The 14,543-nt window shown below is 42.3% G+C and overlaps 1 protein-coding gene across 3 annotated transcripts in view; it reads right to left on the bottom strand.

Moving 5' to 3' along the window:
• Positions 1-12,639, bottom strand: part of DTNA (dystrobrevin alpha) — a 301,290-nt gene extending 288,651 nt beyond the window's left edge. For 2 of the 3 annotated variants that reach the window (XM_075532539.1, XM_075532540.1), the window contains exon 1: positions 12,322-12,639. The gene's annotated coding sequence lies outside the window, so the exon portion shown is untranslated. The remainder of the gene's footprint in view (positions 1-12,321) is intronic. The other variant, XM_075532541.1, reaches the window with a different exon arrangement.
• Between the last annotated feature and the right edge of the window lie 1,904 nt (positions 12,640-14,543).

Here is a 14,543-nt window from a genome sequence, read left to right on the forward strand (position 1 = left end):
AGATAGGTGCAGTGTGCATAGGAATTTGTTCACAGTTTTTTTTTTAAACTATAGTCCGGGCCTCTAACGGGTCTGAGGGCCAGTGAACTGGCCCCCCGTTTAAAAAGTTTGAGGACCCCTGTACTAAACAGAGCCCTTTAGGGTAACCTTCCTCTTCGAGGACCAGAGTGTCCCCACTTTTGCTTTCCCCCCAGTTGATTGATATAGTTATGAATCTTCTACTTGTTGATACTTGAGAAGGTGTCCCTGCCTGTGGTATCTGAGTGCTAAAATGTCAAAAAAAAAACAACTGAGAATAAGGAGTGTTTATGGAAGACTGCCCCAAGAAACCAAGGGGGCAGGAGGGCAGAGAGGCGGGCACCCTCAGGACAGAAACTGTTGCATGAAGGGTATAACTGTGTTGATAAACGTATCTCCCACATCTCCTGTCATTGCCCGATTGGCATCCTGGTCTGGACGTTTTCACAGTATTATAAGAAGCGCTGAAACTAGGATACAATTATGAAGAGTGGAATTAGACTGGAAGGTCATATGCTACACTTTCCGTGTCACAAAGCATTATGCAATCAGATGAGTCCTTTCACGTTTCATGAGCAGAGAGTGGAAATGGTATCTTCTTGGCCTCCATTGTTGCCTTCTTGGAGAGCTCCATCTAGAGTGACCGAGCTACTGAAAAATATGTCTCCTGCACCTTCTACTTTCCATGATTTAAAAAATCTCCTTACAGTTGTACTTCTCAGTCAACCCATTCCCCATTGCCATCAAGCCTATTATGACTTATAACAACCCTGTAGGGCAGAGGAGACTAATCCCTTTAGGTTGCCAGTACTACCAATCTTCTTGGGAAAAGGTACCCTCTCTTCTCTTGCAGAAAATTTGACAGTTTCACATCACTGACCTTGCACTTGGCTGCCTCCACACTGCCAGGGCACCTAGATGAAGTAATATTCAATACTATATATAGGAACCTCTCTCTCTCTCTCTCTCTCTCTCTCTCTCTCTCTCTCTCTCTCTCTCTCTTCAAGTGGTCTTTTATAAAAATACTTCCTTTGGTTACTTTCTTATAGCATTACAAGATTACATAAATTAATTTTAACCATGTGGGAAAACAAACGCTTATCTAAACCATGTCAATAGGCCACAGAAAACAGTGCACTAAATAGTTTACAAAAAATGATTTTGAGGCACCTCTAGAATTCAACCCCATAAAGAAGTGTCAAATCTTATCTGATATGAGTAATTGCATTCCTTCTCCTGCAGCTATCAGGGGTCCTGGGTGCACTGGCTCTGTGATGGGCTGAGAACCAAAGGTCAGCAGTTCAAATCACCAGCTGCTCTGTGGGTGAAGGACAGGGATTTCTACTCCCATCCAGAGTTGCCGTTGTAGAAACTCGAAGGAGCAGTTCTACCCTGCCCTCCAGGGTCACAAGGAATCTGCATTGAATCCACAGCAGTGGTTTGGCTTGTTTGGTGTTTGGGTTTTACTGCACCCATTGAGAGAAAGGCTGCCGTATGTTAAAATCACTCAAGAGAAAGGATTCTTGTCAACTCTAGCTGTGCCTGCTACTTCTGTGTTCCCCTTAAGCACAGAGGTGGATTTTAATGTGTTTATTCTTAGACTTGGTGGGGGTGGGGGAGGGGGACCAAACAACAAGCATAATGTGTGTATGTGTGTTCCTAAATTGTGATTTTTGAAGATCTGCATAAGAAACGCGTGCTGGCTTCTCTTGCAGCAAATGCATATCTAGCGAAACCAGGCAGAACACTTTCATTGGCTTCATCCCTTGTCATCAGATTAGCAGTAATGGTTTGGCAGAAAGCCTGGAGTAGTGTCTCTACCTTGACATTGCCACGCTCTAAAGTATCTCTAAATGTTGCAACATGGACTGGTGAGATTCTCCTTCAAAACACGGTTTTATAGGAGCTTATGAGGAAGTAAAGTTTTTTTTAAACACATACACATTTAGAACCAGACATTTAGTGTTCGAAAGAAGACTATCATGCTTTTTATTCCACAACGAGGATCATATGTTTAATTATTATAAGTCCTAAATATTTAAAGCTCACCCTTAGTAACCCCATGCTTCTTTCTTTTCAAGCACTGGCAGCAACAGAGGAGAAAGGCTAAGGCACACTTCTGTGTCCTAGCATTTAATTTCTGAAATTAAATCGTCCATCTTTCTAATTGTTTTCAGCAGAAATAAAAAATATCCATCAACTGTCTGTTTGGTACATTACTGTCTACAGAGCTATGACTTCAGGTTAATCTTCCTAAGTTCAAATCTAAATGTGACATTGGTATCTGTCAATGACTTTCAAGAACTTTAACCTACCCAAAAGGAATACTACAGGTAAGTCACAGGAAGCAGATTCCCGGGGAATAAATGATTGTTTTTAAAAAGTGGGCCTTCCTGGAAGTGTCCTTGTGTCTGAGAGGCCCCTGGGACACCACACAGGGAACTGATGCAATCATTTAGCCTAAAGCTATGACAATAAAATGTTACTTTCACACCAGGAGCTTCTGCCTCATTAAGGCAAACCCTTCCATTATGTCATTCTAAAGAAAATATTGTAGACTGGTAAGTTTAGGTAACTTAGATCTATGTTCTGTATCCAGAAGATGACCACGGATGATTTTCTTACAGAGAAAGAAAGATAGAGATACAAAGAAGAAGGGATACACACTACCATGCCCCGGTGTTTCTTCAGCATCACAAATGTGTTAGGTGCTGGATCGTTCCCAAATATGAACTTATTGGATTTCATAATTTTGGTGAACAATGAAGGGTATTGCTGTCTGACTGGTGCAGGGGGGCAGAGAGCCGTGCAGTGTGGAGAAGAGCTCTTTAGATCCACTGCATGGAAATGTTAGCAGGTTGCTGATATCATGATCGCCTCTGAAGCTACCATCACCCCGGAGAAATTACAAACAGAAATCAATCAAAGGGAACCACATGCGTTAAGAAGTTATGTTCTCCCTGTTTTGACGGAATGGTTTGTCTTTCTATGGTGTAAAAGGGAAGTAGGTCACAGGTAGTGTTCTTTCCCAAAATGTATTAACTTATATCTCATATGTAAACGGGGATAAAAGGAGTTGGTCTTCCTAATGACTAAAATACATTGTTCCATTTTGACAAGGTGAAGAAAGAACTCCCACCCCCATCCCCGCTACACCCTGTCACACCTAAAATCCCCCCACACCTTCAGCTGGACCTAGTACCCAGGTTTCCTCCGAGTGGCCTTGCAGGTGGTCACAGGTTCCTGAAACCATTGACTCACGTCTGGTGACCACTTGACTGAAAAGTGGGCTTTTTGCTCCTGTTAGTCTAGTACCTCTCTTCTCTCCACTAAGTAAGTCTGAGCTTTATGTTCTAAAAATACCACCTCTAAAAATGTACGTAGCAGACTTTTGATTGATTCATTTAAATCAGGATTTCCAAACTGTGCTTGTGGTGTTAAAAGGTATCACACACACACGCGTGCGTGCACATGTTTATCATTTCTGAACTTACAGGAGGTAAACAACAACAAAATCAAGAAACAGATGTTAAAGTGACAGACTAGTTTTCCTCTTCAGGTGCTTTCCTTAAAGAAATAACAACAAAGTCTAATAAGTCAATAATGTCTTATCCTTTCCTATGATAAAAAAATTGAGTTTCAAACGAAATTAGCAAAACAGTGAAAGCTGGGTTCTGGATTCTTTAAACACCGGCTGCTCCCTGAGATGTGACTATATAAGAAATTATGTATCCAAATTAATTTACACATGACTAGATGCTATCAGCAGCTGATTGCTGCTATTACTTAAAATCGATTCCTTTTAATAAAGAAAATGAAAACAAAGTACCACACAGTAAATATATTTATAAAGGTTCCTTTAAAGTCTTAGCTTCATGGTCTAAAAACAGCACATCTAAAATACACCATATCACACTTTTGATTTCTTCGTGTTAATCAGGATTTCCCAAACTGTGTTGGTGATGTTAAAAAGTATTACACACACACACACACACACACACACACACACACAATTTCCATGGTCAAATTAGCTTGGGAAACACTAGGCAAAAATAAGTCAAAAATTTTTCTTTACTATATAATGTTTACTTACTGGTAAATTTCCAAATATTTCTCCAGTCAACTGGACCCAGGTTGCCTATATTTTATTATACATAGTATTGCTAGAATCTAATTTGCTGATTTCAGTTAAAATTTCCAAGAGCACGTACAATATTGGCTTAATTAAGTTTTCAACTTTTAAAAACTAATCCTTAATAATCTTTGGATTGCCCGGTTTTATCTTGTCAGTGCTTAAAACTGAATGTGAAGCAAACAAAGCAACAAGAAAAGCGAGGCCTCAAGGTGATGGTAATGCCAAACAGCAAATTCGGCAATAAAGAATGATATGTATATAACAGAGTGAAAATGTGAAAAATATGTATCACCATTCCTCTGCAGCATTTACTAATCTACTTCCACTTTTGGTACTGGTATTAATAGACTTTAATATAATTGTATTTAAAAGATGAGTGTCAACTAGATCTGTATTCAGTTACCGTTTCCTCATGTATTTACTATCCATGGTCACTCAAAGGCAACAATGTCACTGCCATCTATTCTGCTCTGATTCCTACTGACCCCGTAGGGTAGAGTAGACCTAGAACACTCAAGGACAACTGGCCATAATCCCAAGGGCAATATCAGCATCTTCATCATGAGAGGTCTTCAGGAACATCCAAGTCCTTTTCCCTCCCAACTTCATGGCGGATTATACTTCTTCACCTGTCTGAAGTTAGACGGGCCTGGGGTAGGTCATGAAACAGGAACATAGGGACTGTGGATCATTGCAGTGTGAAAGTTAAAAGATCCTAACTGAGTCTGCCACCTTGACCAGCCACCTTAGAGCTGTAGGAGCAGCGAAGGCAAAAATGTGAAGGGCCTTCTTTCTGCCCCCCCCTATGACAGCTGGTCTGCAGCAGGGGGAAGGAACCCATTTCATAAGCCATGAGCGATTGTTTGTTATCACCGAATCATAGGGTACCGAAAGTACCTCATCTGCCTGCATCCTCATTTCATCAGGTCTACAGAAAATAATTGCCAAAACCTCTTAAAATCAGAAGCATTCTAGAAAGGATGGCTGGCTCTCAATCCTCCGTGTGAGAACAGCTTTTCGCGATTCAACATGTTCCTACAGATGTGTCCCCACGCGCACTAAAAGACTAGGAAGTTCACATGTATTCCAAGACGGAGTTTATTCAAGAATAATGTTTCCTTTAATGAAACTGGTTAAGGCAGCTGAATCCACTGTTTCAGAATCCCTAAATCTGTACGTGAACTAAGACCACCTTAGTACAGTCGGAATCCATTCTGACTAACGGGGACCCTGTAGGGCAGGGGAGATAGAGCTGCTCCTGGGGGTGTCAGAGAATGGACCATGTGTGTCTGGATGGGGCGCAGAAAAGTCAAGCGAGATGAAAAGGAAAAGGTCCACAATGCATCCCATTGCCAAGACGCAGCTCTCTCAAAGGATGTGGAGCTCTGCAACATTGGCCGGACCCAGGGCATTGCTGAGTCATCCTCAGACCAAACCTATTTGGTAAAAAGATGCAGAGTCCAGCTTTATTTATGCAAATATGTGTACTTCTATTTTATACTAAGATATCCAAACACAGTGTCCTATGTGATAAAAATACATGTTCTATTAAATCTTTTTTTAGAATATGTTCAGAACCTTTTAAGTTATTCAGTAAAAAAGTGTCTGGTAAGTAGCATAGTTTTAAATAGAGTAAAAATAATTCTAAGACTATCCTAAAATCTGACCTTCTGAGATAAGACATTAACTGTTGAGAAAGAGCAAAAGTTGGAAAAGGGTGGAGAGAGAAGAATACAATGGAGTAATTATATAATATATATTTAACAATTAAATCCATTGCTTAAACACGACCTACCTCTTCCCATCTTCATGTTCAGTGAAGGGCTTACTATATCATTTCTCTGTCTAGCATAGTTAGACGTGCAGGGCAACAAGGTAACAGAGGTTTATTGAATTAATAAGACACATTAGCTCAGCTGCTTGGGGGCTAGTTCCCAAAGATCAGTCTCAATGTATTTGATATATGAGAAAAAAAAGAAAATGATGAAAACTGTCCTTTAAAATGTTGTAGGGCAATGTGGTGCACTGATGTAGTTGGCATGGCTCATGGAGGCATCGTATTTGTAACTGACACCAGAGAAGCAGCAGAGAAGAAACCAGAGCCAAACCAAGAGCCAGTAGACCTAGTGTGGGACTTCCAGGCCCAGAGAAGGAGTTGAGCTGAGTGCCTTAGGGCAGGAGCTCTTGTGGAGGTCAGCCTGTTCGCACCCGTTCAGCAGAGCCCATACCTAATTTTTTGCTGCGTTAGACAAGCTGGTTGTTAAACTGCACTTGACTCAGGGTTCTCTCTAAGGTGGGCAGCTAGGCCTCCCTCCAATGTGGAATTCAGAAATTTACATTTCTTCTTATTAACATTCACCACTGCAATGGCGTGTTCCAGGTGACATGATAATGTTCATCCAACCATAGGTATAAAAATACTAGCTGGAACTGTGCTTATAATATTTATTCATTTTATAAAATTCTTGATACTTTTGAATAAATACTGCATTTTTACTCCCTTGCATTTGTCCCTTCAGTCAATACACATATCAAACGGTGAGAAACAGTACCCAAAACCAGTGGAGACACACCGTGATGAAGTGCAACTGAATGTTGCGCCCCAAATTCCCACCAGATAGCATGAGTGAATCATGCTGTTCATGAAAGTGTTCAAAGACTATCGTCAGCACAATTGCTATAAATGCAGCAGAAGTGGAAAGGAGTTTTTCAAAGACAAACATAACATATTCCGAGAAGAGAAGTCGCCTGTTTCTGATATATCAAAGAGCGACTACTCTCTAATCGGCCTCCATGTAAAGGACTGGGATCCTCTCCTCCACTGAAAAGACGGGCAAGGAGAAGCCACACCGCTGGTGACGCTCGGATGAAAGTGAAGAATGTTATGAGCGACGCTAATCAAGAAGCAACGTGGAAATACTTTAAGTAACAGTTTTTAATATTATTATTGAATATTGTTTCAGTAATATTTTAAAACTTTCTGATAACATAATTTAGTGTTGTGTATCTCTTTTATGGCTTTTATTTAAGTATTAACTATATGAAATAGTAAACAACTTTTCACTATATACTTTTTTGATGCTTAAAACAATCATTAGGACAGCAAACGGATTGTTAAATAATTTGAATCCCATGGCTGGGCAGGAGCTAGGCTGCCCAGCAGGATGTCTCCAGGAACTTCATCCAGGAAGCCCGAGTGTCTTCGGGTTGAGGGATGTGGTGCACAGAGTGCTCTTTGCACATTTACTGGCAGTGTTAAAAGGGCTTTGTGACATTGCCAGAGGAGGGCATGGGCCAACGTGTCATATGACGGAGACGGCCTTGGGACTACCAGGAGGTGGGCCTTCAGGAAAGGCTGAGAAGTCAGGCTCCTGACTGAAATAATTGTGCCCTGAACATTTCTGACCCCGAATTGTCTCCTACTAAGTTTCTTAATAAACCCCATAACAGTGAAAGTGGTCCTGTGAGTGCTGTGTGGCCACTGTAATGAATTACTGAACCCGACACAGATTCAGACTGACATCTGCCTCTGAGGAAGGAGACTTGGGCTAGGGTTGGGTTGGACGCTTGTTCCCTCTTGTGAAGTCAGACATTGTCCCCGGGCCATTCTTCCAGCCTACATCATTTTAAAAACATTTTGTGATGGAGAATCTTGCCTAAACCTTTAAATATTTATATTGGCCATTTGATTCCATTACAAAATGTCCAGAGATAAATGTATCCTCAGCCACATTAGAATATTTCTCTCTGTATACATAGGAGAGCTCTCAATGAGAAAAAATACGAACCAAGTTTCTTACTGTCCTAAATATCTGAGGTTGGCATGCCAGAGCCAAGAATCTATGCATGAAAATGTATAAATGGTCCAAGGAATATGAAATTAGTTAAATAGCCTTAGAATTGATAAACTAACTTTCCTCTTTCTCTGGTTCTAAAAATATAAAAAGTAAATTTTAACAAAGAAATGTAGTTCTTTGCTGACATGTGTTGATAATAAAAAGATCAACAGTTGTACTTCGAGTCTTGCAAATTTTTAAGAAAATTGTCCACTGACTTGAGAATTCCAGGTCACAATGTCTTGTCTCATAAGCAGTCAATTGCAATGAAGGGCTCAAACACAGCTGGGTGGATGGCCCAGAGCCAGAGGGTGTTTCGTTCTGCTGTGCAGAGGGTAACCGTGAGTTGGAATGGACTCATTGGCACCTAACACCACCAATCACATTGTGGGCCATCAACAACTAAGTTAGTGATTAAAGGAACGAGTGGACAGCAGAGGCAGGCCACATTCTGGAGACCGCAAGCCTCTGTGATCAGTGCTGAGGATCACTGGTGAAGTAGTGACGATGAGGTTAGAGAAACCGACCGATGGAGGCGTTGTGATGAGCCTTACAGGACACACCGGTGAGGCTACACTTTATTTGGGAGGGAACGGCACTAAGGATTTGTAGGGGACATGATGAATTTTAAAGAGGAGAGCAATCTTTTCCATTTGTGAAGTTTAGAAGGCAGAGCTGTTGGTCACAGTACGAGAGACGTGCTGGGAGGGATAGGCAAGCAGAGAGGCGGGAGGCGAACACCATCGCCATACCCAGGTGATAGGATGACCTGGGAATATGTGAGGTAAAGCAGTGGCAAAGAGAATGGAAAGGCAGGTATTTGTTTAAGATAGCTCTTTAATTATCGTGGGACTGGCGGTGGGCCAGGAGAAAGAGCTAAGGTCAACAGCTGAGAGTGACGGTAGGAGGGAGAGGATTAGAGATATTAAAGAGAGTGGGAAGGAACGAGGCTGGCTAGGGACATATAAAAGAACTGTTAAGTATTGTTGACAGCTTAAGTAAGATTGGAAACATGAATCTTCCAATCTGCAGACAAGTCCAATTTTCCCCCCAAAAGTCTAAATAGATCAGGTCACACTTTAAAATAAATTAACAACAACACCGATTGCCTGAAATCATTACTGATATCTGCCTGATACCTTCTCCAGAATGAGGAATGTGAACACACTGACTGTAAAAGCAGTGGCGTGGATTTCCATTCTTGGAAGTGGTATTTATATGATTGTGCCCGACACACCCACTGAGGTACCTAAAACTATGTAAAACATAAAAACAGCAAACAAGGGAATAAATTGGGGGAGGGAAACTTGAGACTGCGCACATCGTTGGGGCATTTTTCACTCTTCAGTGGAAGCGCGGAAGACCAGGGCTCTGAGAGTCAAGCCAAGCTTTGAAGCTGTTGCTCATGAGCACGTGGTTATCAGAAAAAGAAAATAAAAAGAGATTCCACAAACCAGCTTCTCTGGGCAGTCTTGGAACATTGGAGGCTCTCCAAGATGCGGCTGGCTGCTCCTATAAAAACTTTTCAGTCTCAGAAACTCCATCGAGGGTTGGTCTGTATTGGAAAGGACTCAGTGGCAATGGGTTTGGTGTTGGTTTTAGTATAAAACAGCTTTTTATGCAATCCCCGAGAAACAAAATCCAAGATCTGAAATTTCTGCAGGGAGCTGGAACCAACAAAATCCACGTAAGAGTAAAGCCAGTCCATTATCCTCCAGAAGATCCTAATGCCATTGTAAGGACTCAAACTAACCCCATAAGGTTTCCAAAGCTAGGTGGTACAGTGGCTATGTATTAGGCTGTGATCTACAAGGTCAGCAGTTCAAAACCACCAGCTGCTCCGTGGGGGAAAGCCAGGGCTTTCTATACCCATAAAGTGTTCGTGTCAGCAACCCACAGGAGCAATTTTCCCCTGTCTTGTCAGGTTGCTATGAATCGGCAACGACTTGATGGCAGTGAATTTAATCTCTACTGTCACATCTTTCTCCCAAAGAGCAGCTGGTGACTTTGAAACCCTGACATTAGAGTGAGCAGCCCCGTGCTTAGCCACGGTGCTCCTAGGGTCCAAACAGCACTTGTCTGCCTCTTTGCTTGTCCACACTATGTTGTCTCATAATTGAAACAACAACAACAACAAAACCCAAAGAAAAACCATCTTAGAATTAAATGTTTTTGTATTCTTTTTGTTTCTTCTGTGATTCCTTGAACACAAGAACAAACGCAACACTGGTGGCATAACCATGCGTGGAGGTGGGTGGAGGTGGGCGTGGATGCTGGGAGCAGGCAGATGCACACATTCCTACACTTTGTGTAGAAACAGGCTCAGCTGCATGAACAACAGTGATGGGTGAAGGAGGAAGAGTAGCCCCAAAGTCACCATGGAAATTTTACAATGCTCCAATCCCTTCGTGGAGAAATGAAAATCAATACCCACTCCAAGTTAGCGGGTTAATGAAAAGGACTACTGATGGTTAACGATGGGCTTTAAAATTACCTAAACTGTTTCGAGAGGGGGCCCTGGTGCCTCTTTAAAAGCCATCATGTCCCTTAAGAATCCTTAGTATCACTGCCTCCCAAGTACATCTTATTCTCATCAGTGTGTCCTGGAAAGCCCAACACAAAGCTCCATCCATCTCTCTCACCTCATCTCCAGGACTTCCCTGTTCTCCTCCACACCCTGCTGTTTCCACAATGTGGAGGCCTCTCCGCCCCAGGGCATAAGGAGGTGCGCTGTTCACTGCAAGGCCAGCAGTGTGAGCCCACCAGCCACTCTGCAGGAGCAAGAGGCTGCTTTCTGCGCCCCGCCCCTGAGGATGGGCAGTTGTCCTCTGTCCTCTAGGGTCACCATGAGTCCGAGGAGACTTGATGGCAGTGGGGTTTTCATAAATGGTGCGGAGGCTAAGTATGGACATGAGAAATGCCAACCTTCCTGACACATTTAATACACTGACTTTAAACTCTCTGACACTCAGGTTCTACGCTGGTGATAAATTTGGATTATTAAATAAAACCGTGTTACTGAGCAGGGATCTTCATTAGGCATGAGAAAGGAAGACAGGATGGTGGTGGTCGGGAAAGCTGCCAGAGAAAGAAGGGACGGGGGCGGGGTGTCCCCCAAACGGAGCCTTGTGAATTTTGTCAGCTCTTGAGCCTTGCTAGATAATTCAGCGGTTGACACTCTCAATACAAAGTCCATTTTCCATTTAAGGAGAGGAACCCAAAGTTATCAAAATTGCCTGGGTAATCCATATTAAGGCATTCATCGTTAGTACCTACTCGAGCCAACTGGCTCATCAGAATCTGGTCCAGTTGACAGAGCAAAAGCGCCCCACTTGCATCTTAACAACTGCTCTGCCCCACACTCTGTAAGAAGACTGTTAGCAGATTTATTTTCCCCATATAAAGTAGAATTTCCAGTTCACACCATGTACTCTGTGACTATTACGGATGGTATTTATTTGGAAGGAATGCTGTGGAAGTTTGGAAAAGCTGTCTCTAAGAGCAGAGCCCAGAGATCACTTGACAAAACAAGAGACAAAAATCTATACATGGTCAAAACAGAATGGACAAGAACTGAAGTGGCCTATTCTTTCTTCCCAAGCGAAAAGTTGAGAAATTCTTAAAACACAGCACATTAGACAACTCTCCCCTTTCCTCCTCCACTCTCAAGCCCTGTATAATCAGAACGCCTCCATTCACTTCGCAAATATCAGCTTTTGGGGAGGAGGGGAACCTGCTTGGAATTAATGAGGCAACACTACCAAATAACTTCTATTAATGATTTGTTCTTTTTAACGAAAATTGCTTTTTTTAATCAGTTTTTTTAAGAATATCTTCTCAAGGCTCTTTACATATCATTAGATGTTTGTTTGTTTGTAATTCCCCCCACACCCTCATCCTCTATCTCTTTCTTTCTTTCTTTTTAAATTAAGAAATGCAATCGTGCTGTGCAAGGCAGCCACCACTCCACCTCACAGTGCTGTGATTTCAGTCAATGGCATAATGGGACTGCAAACATCACAACATTCAATTGATGTAGACACAGGTGGCTGCTTATCACGCCAACAGGAAAGTAAGGAAAGGTCAAGACAATTCTGGAGTTACAGAGATGTGCTGTAACCATCAGAACTAAGGTAAACTCCCCTCTTTCCGCTGCACAAAATGCTTCCAATACCAACCATCTCGAAAGAGGCGAAGAAATGACAAGTCTCAAAACACTGAAAGATCTTCAGGGCCACGTATTTTTTCATCCTCACAAATGAAAAAAAAACAACAAAAAAACGCCCACACATCAACTTTAACTTTCATCTTTAAGACCCATCTTTCACTTACCCTGGTGGAGGGTGCGCTTCATGTTCTGTTAAATCCTCTTAATCTCCAGGGCATCCAGAGCATACATGAATTCTCAGCACATGCACTTAGCCAGCAGACTTTAACTAGACGGTTAATTACAGCAGAGAACATAACAGAACTCCCTGAAATTCTAGGGAGAGGGATGAGTTTAAAGCCCAGCCTCTAGATCCTGGTGCACACTGTGTCTATCTTTAACTCAAAAATGATTTGGTTTCACATTCCATTGAAGTCCCACTGGCAGATGCCTTTGGTAAACTCACCAATGGCAGGCTTTCAAACGGCCTCCCTCCTCCTCCCTCCTCCTCCCTCCTCCCTCTAGCTCTGCTTCCGCTCTTACATCTAATGCTGCTCTACTCAGCTGTCTTTTTACCTGTCTCTGTGTGGGTGAGCTATGTCCCCATTGGTGGCTATTACGGAAGCACTTGGAAACGGAAGATCAGTTGAGGACTCTCTGTACTCTCCCCTCTGCCATCCCCGCCCCCTACTCACTGCCAGAAACCAACTGACTTCCAAACTTGGCTGCCCTAAAAAGAATGTTCTCTGATTGGCATTCCTGTAAGCAGAAAGCAGGCGCTCCAATTTTGTTCTGTTATTCAGCATGAATAACTTCCCAGGTAGACACAATACAGACATGCAAGTTTCTCTTCCTTTCTTTTCTCTCTCTCTTCTTCTTAATTTTGAAGAGACTTCAGTAAATATCTGGGGGCCCTGGAAATACTTTTGATGTGACAGAGCACCTAAAGATTTAAGATCCACAGAAAAATATAAAGAAAGTAGCCAAGGCTGTGTGTGGCATAAAGGGAAGGAGCAAAGCCTGTGTTAAAAGCTGAATGAACCTGGCAAGTGAGTCTGGATCCATCAGAGGAAGAAACAGCCCCCGACCAATTTGGCAGTACTCAGGAGGGCAACTCTTCAGTTGGAGGGAAACACTTGGTACCGGCATTGTGGGAAAATCGCAGTGAATGAAGAGGGAGAACGGAAAGAAAAACAAAATCCTTTTGCCTTCCTGACGGGTTCTTTTTCAGGATTGTCATGCAAGCATTTGGCAAGGTCTGGGTGGGCAGGGGGCAGAGGGTGTGAGGACATACTGAGCAAATGCAAATGAGAGGAGACATGCATTTCATCAAATAGTCTCAAGCAAACAAACTCACTGCCTAGGAATGGATGCCAACTCACAGCAACTTTAGGGGACACGGTAGAATTGCCCCCATGAGTTTCTGAGACTGTTGATTCCATCAGAACAAAAAAACCCTGTCTTTTTCCAGTGGAGCAGGTGGTGGTTTCGAACTGCTGATCTTGCAGTTGGCAGCCTAACATGTAACCTTTAAGTAACTCGTGCTCCTGTTCAACCAGAACCAGAAAAGGATTTATAATATGGGGCACTAACCACAAAGTCACCCGTTCCTCTCCACCAGTCGCTGGGCAGGAAAAGATGACCCTTTCATTCCCCTGGAGACTTACAGCCTTGGAAACCCTCCCCCACAGGGCAGCTGTGAGTTGGAATCAACTTGATGCCAGTGAGTTTGGTTTTGAGTTTTTTTATTTTTAAAAATAACTATTTATTTATTTTGATAAATCATTTTATTGGGGGTTCTTACAGCTCTTATAACAATCCATACATCAATTGTATCAAGAATATTTATACATACATTGGCATCATCATTTCCAAAACGTTTGCTTTCTACTTGAGCCCTTGAAATCAAGAGGTTTTGAGTTTTTAAAATTGCCACTGGTTATCAGATGTTTACCATTTCTTCAGTTCTAGCTGGGATCAAATGATTTCCTACTGATCATTACTTCCCTCTTTATTTTAAAACGGATGAATTGATTACTTGTAATTTTCTGTACCTACCAGACAACTTCTTGAAAGGCCTGATACAAGATTAACAAGTTCAATAAATAGACCCAGCACTGCCCTGAGCACCCTGGGGTTTCCCCAGTTCAGTTCTCTGTGGTTGGCAACGAGGCAACTGTCAGCTGGCTGGGCTGAGGGTAGTGGTGGGGCCTGCAGCTGCTCCTGAAATTTGTATGGACTTCTCATTACCAGTCAAAGGGTGGCTCCTGAGAGAAAGCCTTCTGTTTGTTCGTTTCAACATTTCTACTCTAGACTATATTTTACTATTTCTAGTGAAAGAAGATCTTCAGGAGCTACAAGTGAAAACTTAGCTAACTGGTATTCTATTTCGAACTCATTTCAGTAA

The sequence above is a fragment of the Tenrec ecaudatus genome, chromosome 15, assembly GCF_050624435.1.
Source record: "Tenrec ecaudatus isolate mTenEca1 chromosome 15, mTenEca1.hap1, whole genome shotgun sequence".
Classification (NCBI taxonomy): domain Eukaryota; kingdom Metazoa; phylum Chordata; class Mammalia; order Afrosoricida; family Tenrecidae; genus Tenrec; species Tenrec ecaudatus.